The sequence below is a fragment of the Bidens hawaiensis genome, unplaced genomic scaffold, assembly GCF_021521415.1.
Source record: "Bidens hawaiensis isolate Kalapana, Puna unplaced genomic scaffold, B.hawaiensis_p1.1 tig00009161_1, whole genome shotgun sequence".
NCBI classification, from domain to species: Eukaryota; Viridiplantae; Streptophyta; class Magnoliopsida; order Asterales; family Asteraceae; genus Bidens; species Bidens hawaiensis.
Window position 1 is genome coordinate 247,855 of NW_027491675.1, and position 9,233 is coordinate 257,087.

The window sequence follows — 9,233 nt, forward strand, 5'->3', positions numbered from 1 at the left end:
AGATCCTGTTATATCTGCTTCAGAGGGGATAGATCTTGATGTTGCTTTGGGAGTGCAAGGGATTTTTGGTACTTCCTCGGAAGTTCAGGTTTCTTCAATTGCCGTGTCTGGGGTACCATCTTCCTCGATTGTTAGTTCAGTTGGTAAATCTCATCTCTCTGGTGAGGATTCAGAGGAAACTTTATCTGATTCTTCCGATGATGAAGCTGTTGAAGCTCAGAGAGTTCTGGTTACACAAGAGAGGATCCAAGGAAAACGGAGGAAAGATTCGGATGATAGTGAGTCGGATTATGAACAGGAGTTGTATGCCTTGGTCCGTAGATCAAAGAGGGCTAGAGCTGGTGAAAGCTCGGGTGCTGTTAAATTTGCCCCTCCATAGTTATCTGGTATGTCTATAGTGCCTCCCTCTTCATCCGATCCATTACCAGTGACATCTAGTGTTCCTACGGTGTCTTCGTTAACACCATCTTGCGTACCATCTACGTTTGTATTGTCTATGCCAGCGATTGTGTCTCTACCACAATGTACTGTTACTCCGTCTGAGGTTGTGTCTATGTTTGTTGAATCTACGGTGATGGCGACTGCTAGGTCCACTGTTTCAATTCCTACTCCGGTCGCTAGTCCACCAACATCAGAATCTACGATGACTTTGGGTATTCCTCCGCCATATGCTCAAGACATTTCTCACATGTCGTTTGCCTTTGATGCTTCATTGTCAGATTCAAAGCGGATAGCGGCTCTAGAACGTGTAGTGGCTGAGCAGTCAAGAATTAATCTCATTCAGACACAAGCTATTCAACGGCTAGTGGCTAAGAACCAAATTCAGTCATCTCTTCTTATTGGACATGGTAAACTTTTTGATACGCTTAAACAGTTCTTAGCATCTCAGGGGGAGACCAGTTGCAAAGGGGATGAGTTGAGAACCAAGAGGAGAGATAACAGAGATGATGATCCCAATGCTTCGAAAGATGCAGGTGGTGAGCTGCCAAGAATTGAACAAACTCTTGGAGCTTCCACATCTCAGGGGGAGTCTACTGGTCTATCTGGCAGTGCAAGTGGTGAGACGGTTGTGGTGGATGATGAGGCTACTGATCCATCTGGCAGTGCAAGTGGTGAGACGGTTGTGATGGATGATGAGGATGATATGGATGAAGATGTGTTGCCTCTTAGTGAGATTGAAAAGCTTGGTGAACAGATTGATATTGACAGTGGCTTAGAGGAAGGTGAGATACCTGATGATAGTGTTGAACATGATATTCTAAGTGCTGGTCTAGAAAGTGTGGATCAAGATGATAATGTGTCGGGTGATTCTGAGTGGGAGGAACAACCACGGTGGAAAGAAGAATATGCTCATTGGTTTATCAAAACAAAGAAGCCAGTGGTACCTACGATGTTCAAGAGTTATAATATTAAGGGGTATGCTGAATCGAAAAAAAGTATTATCTGTTGGTTGTATGATGATCAGCTAAAAGTGTTTGTGGTGAAAAGATATGATGGGATTCAGTATTTTGCTAAGAAGTTGAGATCGTTCAATACGTTACCTGAGTGTGAGGTGAAGGACTTGGCACGTTTAAGGTTGATTAATAGGAGTGGAGACAATTTTGCTAGTTGTGTTGGTAAAATAGTGTGGAGTGAAGTTGTTAAGGAGAAAAAGTTTGAGTTGTTGAAGCCTCAAAAGGGGAAGTTGATTGAAGATACAGAACGGGGAATGCGGGCTGATGGCAAGCCCTGGATGGTGATGAAGTACAAACCGATTAGATGTAAGAAAGAGGTTCCAATGAAGACTATGCCTCAAGATGTGATGAAAGATCTTAAATGGTGGTATGTTGATTGCCAGACTGCTGAAGCCGTGATGGAAGATCAAGATGAACAGGAGATCTTAAGAGTGTATGATCCAATGCACTTGGTTAATTTGTCTCAAGCTGATTTGCAGGTACTAAACGAAAAGAAAATTTTCTATATTCCTGCTTGGAAAGATGAAGCGAAGAAATATCAAAGGGTGGTCTCAATTTGTGTGAGACAAGGTGTGCATGCTTGAAGATGGAAAGTACGGCTTTTTGGATTATAAGACGAGACGAAGATGTAAGAGAAATGAAGCTACTGCCAAGGGGGAATCTGTTGGTGCATTATGCCAGTAGTTCATTTGTCTCGAGTTTATCGTGTCTGTAATCGTTACGATGTTTGTTTTGTCTTTATGAACTAGTTAGTTTGGTTATCTAGTTTTGGCGAACTTCTGTTCTGGCGAAGTTAGGGACAACTTTGCCTAGGGTGTTAGGCGAAGTTGTCGTATTATTTAAACCTAACTTGCGCCGTTAGTCAATAGGTTTTTGTGTGTTCGTCTTGTAAGCCGTAGCAGGGTTTTGGTGTTATCGGTATTAACATCTAATAACAAGTAACCTTTGTCCTACGTGTTATGTGTTTCTTTACGTGTCTCTCGATTAAATACTCGTATCATATACGTAGGGGATTCCGCACCCTCATGTTACGAGATAATCCTGTGTTGATCCGGCTGGGAACCTACATACATATTTTTAAAAATATTTTATAAATTAAAGTTACTTTTACATATTTTAAATATGTAAAGTTGTTTACAAAATTGTTACATATTTTAAAAAATACTTTTACAAATATAAAAAATATGCTTATATGTAAGCTTGTTAAAAAATTGTTACATATTTTTAAAAATATTTTTACAAGTTAAAGATATTTTTACTTATATAAAAATATGTAAATTATTTAAAAAATATATAAACATATTTAAAATTTTTGTTACATGGATATTAGAACTAAAAAAATGTGAACATATATTTAATTATTAATGTTAAATAATGACGAAAAGTAACAGCAATTGTTTTTGAAAACTAATAAATTGTGAAAGTGATACCTTTGTGAAATATGTGAAAAAGTTATATTTTATTAATTAATACTAAACCATGAAAATTAGAAAAAAAAAAGAAAAAATAATGCTAAACTGCTAAACTGAATCAAGTAATATACTAAATTAGTTCACAAACCAAATACAATAAATGATTAAACTTCATAGAAGGTCATATATTATATAAACACTAATTTATTGCATATCGTATTTTAAAACTTGGACTTATACTAGGATATATTAAGGAATACTTTATTTGTTGACACACCCAATAGTTAAACACACAAATTTGAAATATTGTATGTGAAGATAAGAAAGGATGATTGATGTGAACAAACCGACATGCTTTTTGTGTCATAATTTGTAAGTAAAATACAATAATACCCTTATTGCATAAATTAGTAAAAGATGGAATAAGGAGATGTGGCATGTTAAGAATCATGTATTAGGTTTCCATAGTTTTTTTTATCTTAATAGGGTTTCCATTCAATACATACCCTATATATATATATATATAGGGAGATGATAAAGAGAAAACTTATTTTTAAAGAGAAAACTTAAAAACTCCTTAAGAATTATTTTTAATTAAAAATAAAAAATATTTTCAAATTTCTGTTTTTACTATTATTCTTATATTTTCTTACCCTTTGCTCGAAAAAAATAAAATAAAATAAAAAACCCGCTGTAATAAACATACGTATTTCTGTGCGATACCGTTGTATTACACATGTGTATTACTATGTATTTTTGAGTTTAATAGTGTTTAATTGCATATATTCAATATTTGTGTATTGTATATGTATAGTAGTGTTGTATTATATGGAAAAAAAATAATAATAAAATAAAAGTCGATGTGGTGCACGTGTGGATTAATGTTGTATTACACATATGCACTAATGTGTATTCGATGTGTGTATTAGTCTTATATTGCATATATACAATAGTGTGTATCAAATATGTGTAATAGTATTGTATTATGTGCAATACAAACACTTTTTCATATATGCAATGCACACTATTACCCATGCGCACTATACCGACAAGGTTACCGACAAGGGTTATTTTTTTTTTCTTTTTTTTTTGGAACCAATAACAACATATAAGAATAATGGAAAAAAAGAAACTTCAAAAAAAATTTTAAAAAAAGTTAAAAATAGTTTTTTTAGCGATTTTTAGGAGTTTTTAAGTTTTCTTTTTAAGAGGAGTTTTCACTAAATCCCACCCCCCATATATATATATATATATATATATATATATATATATATATATATATATATATATATATATATATATATATATATATATGGCACGAAAAGGAAATCCGATTTCGGTAAGACTTGATCTAAATCGTAGTTCAGATTCAAGTCGGTTCAGTGAGGGCGACCGCGAAAGTCACCGAAGGGGTCAGTCTTTTCCTTCACCCCAGATTAAAAAAAGTAAAGCGGGAAGGGCGTTGCAGATGTCCGGGACGGACACGACTTCTTCTAACGCTAGAAGACCACTGGAAGACACCCGGGACCAGAGCATGTCGTGAAAGATCTCCGAGGCACAGTTGGATGTAGATATCATGAACGCGAGGTTCAGGATACCAGGCCGAGAAAGCCGGGCAACCACTCCCCTATATGCCAATCGCTAGTGCAGCTAAGGCCCCGGCGCCCAACTCCGCTGGAGAGGCCTCGCCTGATCTGAGAAGTGCTAATTCGGTTCGGATAGACTTCATTCAAGAACGCCGCCGCTAGGGATGGCAAAAATCCCCGAATCCGACGGGGAAACCCGAAAACCGGCTTATTTCGGGTCGGGTCGGGTTTTGTTTTTTCGGTTTCGGGTCGGGTTTCGGAGATTGTTTCGGGGAATGTTTCGGGTTCGGGTTCGGGTTCGGGTTCAGGTACCCCCGCCCCGACCCGCCCCGATATAATATATAAATATAAATATAAATAATATATATATATATATTAAAAACCTAAACCTACTGTATATGCAGGCGCAAAAGGAAAAGAGGCAAAGAGCTACCAATCGCCGTTTTACAAATTACAATCTGCTTAATTAGGTTAGCTGGTTAGGTCTCCGTCTCTCTTAGTCTTTAACTGTTATCGGAATATCGGCTGTCGGCTCAGCTGATAACCATTACCAATCGCCGTTTGCTTAACAAGGAAAGCCTAACAAGGAAAGTGACTGTCGACTGATTAGGCCGTCTGCACCACCGGACCACCCTCGCCGTCTGCACCACCGGACCACCCTCCTCCTCCTCGTTCTCATCCTACCACCTGTAAGATCCCTAATTCTCTTATTATTATTATTATTATTATTATTTCACCTGTAAGATCGTATATTCGTATTGAACTTATTGATTTCGGGTTTTCGGGTTTTCGGGTTTTCGGGTTCGGGGACGGGGCGGGTCGGGGGGTACAAAAAACCAAACGGGGAATCCCCGAATTAAACCCGACGGGTAATGGGGCGGGTACGGGGATGGTTTTTGGTTTCGGGTTCGGGTTCGGGTTAACCAAAATCCGCCCCAAACCCGCCCCGTTGCCATTCCTAGCCGCCGCCCCTGGAATCAATAAGAAAACAAGTGCTAAGTTTCAGATCAGTGAATAAACCGAAACGAAAGAAGAGACCTTTCTCGCTCGGCGCCTAAAGCGCACTATGCTCCGCTTCAACAAATGAGAGTTTTCGGTGGGACCGGTGAACCACGCGAGCCGTGTGGGACAGAGGGCTCGTAGTACCTGCTACCGCAGCTATGCGGTGGAAGGGAAGGAGCCTAAGCGGACCTTTTTTCTTTGAAAAAGAAAAAAAGCAGTACAAGGAGATTAGACTCTCGGATGAGACTAAGTAGCTACCGACCGTTCCGACGCGCCCTTGACCAATCTTGATTAAGACCGAAACTTATCTAATCGAAAGTGGGGTCTAGTTTAAGCTGTCAAAGAAATGGCCTGGAAAGAATAACCACTAGTAGGGATATAGACGGAGTCTCGCTCAGTAAAGAGAGTTATTCATAGAACAGGAGAAGAGCCATGACTTTCTATTATATTAGTCCAGCACACTAGCTGCAATCTTTCTAAAGCAAGAAGGGAAGGGAGAAAGTTTACTTTGAGAAAGAAAGGCCTTCTCTTCTATTTCGATTCTAATCGGTGCGTTATCGCTTTGATTTCTCGTTAGCTAGGCTTCAATAAGGACGTTTAGGCTTTACTAATATAAGATAGAAAAGAAAGGTTTCATCAGGGTGCAAAGGTTTGGAACCTTATACAAACAAAGAGCGTTTTCTTTCAAATGACAACTGCCTCTTCCTGCTGCGAGGCCTTGCACGAAACCAAACCCCCCCCCCCCCGCCGGCTCAAGTACCAGTTGCTTCGCAGGTAGGCCCACTTAGGTTAGAGGGGCATTTTCCCTCAGTTCTTACCAACCTCCGGTGTGTAATCGACATGTTGTTAGCTTCAACTCGTTCGAATAAGAATCTGCAATTACCTCCGCTGTCAATTTCTTATTCATTCAGGCGGCTCGGCCGGTGCTCCTTTCTCAAACCAGAACAACTCTGAACGTTAGGGAAGATAAGGGAGGATCACCTGAGCGAACTGACCGAAGGGACTTGACTTATCCGAACCGAACGATAGCGGCTTAAAGCTAAGAGCGGCGTCGCTGCTTGATCGGCGGGGAGGAGCATCTCAAAGTATGGGGCAAAGGATCAAAGGCTTTTACTTTGTCACCCGGGATCCACCACAGGTTGGGTTTGAGAGCCGTGTGATGGGTGACTATCCAGCACGGTTCGGAGAGCACTTTTAGTCTGCGCTGGTGAATGGAAGCCCCCCTATCAAGCAAGAAAGAAGCGGCTCTTCCCACGGCGGAGTCTGCATTGACTCTATTTATTATTATGGTAAATTAGTGTATCAAGATGTCAATCTTAGATCTTATTTCGGTTCGATACGTCCACCTACTAGACTCACCTTTGGCTTTCGTCTCGGTAGGTGTATTATTCTACATTTTCCCAAAAGAACATTCATTTATTTCTTTCTTCCCCGTCGACCACGACGACCGAAATGACGCGGAAAAGCCAGACCCGGAAAGGGGAAGGGCCAGTGGTGGGCATTTGGTAAAGTCGGGCCGATCGGGTGTCTTCATTCAAGCGACGGTACAGAAGAAGAATGAAACGAAGTGAGAGGCCGGGGGGCAGGGAAAAGAGTCGAGTCGATCAGGCTCGACGACCGGGAGAAGCAAAACGAAATCAGGATTTGGCCGAAAAAGAAGCAACGTTATGGATACCATGACCGATCACCATTGACAAAGAAGGATCTTCCTAAATCACTTCGGGTCAGCGGGGCCTTCAAGCATCCAAAATACGCCGGGCTTGTAAATGACATAGCCCTCCTAAATGACGACTCCTTTAGAAAAACGAAGTTATTCAAGTTCTTTTTCTCAAAGAAGTCAAAGAAGTCCCCCTCCGACAGCCCGACGAGTCATCCACTTAAAAGGACCCTCCCTGCGGTGCGCCCTTCCTTGAACTATTCGGTCATGCAATACTTATTGAAGACAAAGAACCAAATGCATTTCGACCCCATCGTAGTTCTCAATCATTTCGTGGAACCGGGCGTGGTTGAACCATCTACCATGAGGGGAGCTCATGCACAGGGAAGAAGCTTAGATAAGAGAATACGTTTCGCTTTTTTTGTCGAAAGCTCGACCTGCGATAAAAAGTTTTTGGCCGAAGACAAAAAGTTGACCCACTTCATTCGCTGGTCGAATCGACCTAAACAACATATACGGATCCCCTCCGCCCCTTTTTTCATTACTAATCGAATATCCTTCACTATTTGACTAAAAATGGAGCGAAATGATCTTGTTTTGTGCCATAGCGAGATGGTGGTCTAGTAAATACATTACTAGATGTTTTTCCATAATTTTCGCATTCAGTTCTAGCTATTTCTGCACCTTCTAATCGACCTGAACAACATATACGGATCCCCTCCGCCCCCTTTTTCATTACTAATCGAATATCCTTCACTATTTGACTAAAAATGGAGCGAAATGATCTTGTTTTGTTCCTCGGTTGAAAAGAGATATCTTGAGCAATCGGAGAAGCACTTTGATAAACAGATTTGATCTTGACCGACTCAATTAAGGTATTAGTCTTTGTTCTATTAGACAACAAAGATCACATTTTTTTCACTTCGTTCAAATAAAAGTTGTACCCGTACGGAATTCTTCTGTTTCTCAGTATGATCTCTATCATCATCTCTATTCCCTTTATCAAGTCTCCTATCCCACCTAGGTCAATGAATTTCTCTATCAATTCCATTACCTTATCCTTAGCCATGAGGTTCCAACATTTTTTCCTGAATTTTCGTAGGAGTTGTTCCCGGGCATACTAAAAAAAAGGTTATTATACACCCCAACCCCGTCCCTTGGAAAGAAAAAGGTAGCACCGAAGAAAGGAAAAAGCGAGATGGTGGTTTTTGTTGTTCCCGCGAAGTGAGGATGATTCGATTCGTATTAGAGTGATGGCCCCTGTTTCACTAATAGTTGGGAAGGGAATACGTTCTCCAATCGGCATGTGTTAACCATTTTCTATTCTTTGGATGAAATGTCGAGATTCAAGAGAAGATGGATCGGGTCTTCTATTAAGATGGACCTTGAAGCAATCATTGTCATTGTGGATTTGGGGGTTCTAAACCAGAGGAGAGGCAGAGGCAGCGAAAGAAGAGAAGCTTACTCTATTCCAGAAGCAGGAATAGCGGGACGGAGACGGCTACTTTGAGAATGAGAGGAGTCTTGCATTAGTAAAGGAAAGCACCTTTCTTAGTTATTAGTAAGGTTGTAGACTTCTTGTAGTTCTCTTTCCCCTATGTCGATTCTCTATAAGAGATAGAAGGTTTCCCGCTTGCAAGGTTTCGAGCTCCTATTTCTGGAAGAGATTGAGGAAATGCTCCTTTCGTGAGGGGCCTTTCAACCTATAGGAAGCTCTCTCATCCGAGTGGAGTTAGGCCCATTTCCTAGCCTAGTTTTAAGCAGAACAACACCATCCTAGTCCAGAGCAGTACTTCTCTTATGGGCTCGAGGCAAGACAAGCAGCCCGCTTCGCTTCCTCAATTGCTCAAGGAACAAGAGAAATAATGCTTTTGTGGAACGTCTTCTGGCGAGGCTTTGAGATTAAACCAATATCTTTCAATTTGAAGCAGTGTGCGGTATGCCTTCAATTCAACAAGCATACCCTGGCCAGAATAGTACTGAGATTTCCGTCTCTGTTTAGCTGACTCGCTCGGGATATCCTAGCATCATTCCGGCATATTCTGTAAGAACAATAGGAGATTTGCCTCATACTAGACCTGGTATACCTTGATTAGATAGACTCTTTTCTGTGTCAAAGAGA

At 40.7% G+C, this 9,233-nt stretch overlaps 1 pseudogene; it reads left to right on the top strand.

Moving 5' to 3' along the window:
• Positions 1-388: 388 nt before the first annotated feature.
• LOC143531441 (small ribosomal subunit protein uS3m pseudogene) lies at positions 389-7,681 on the top strand (annotated as a pseudogene).
• Positions 7,682-9,233: the final 1,552 nt, after the last annotated feature.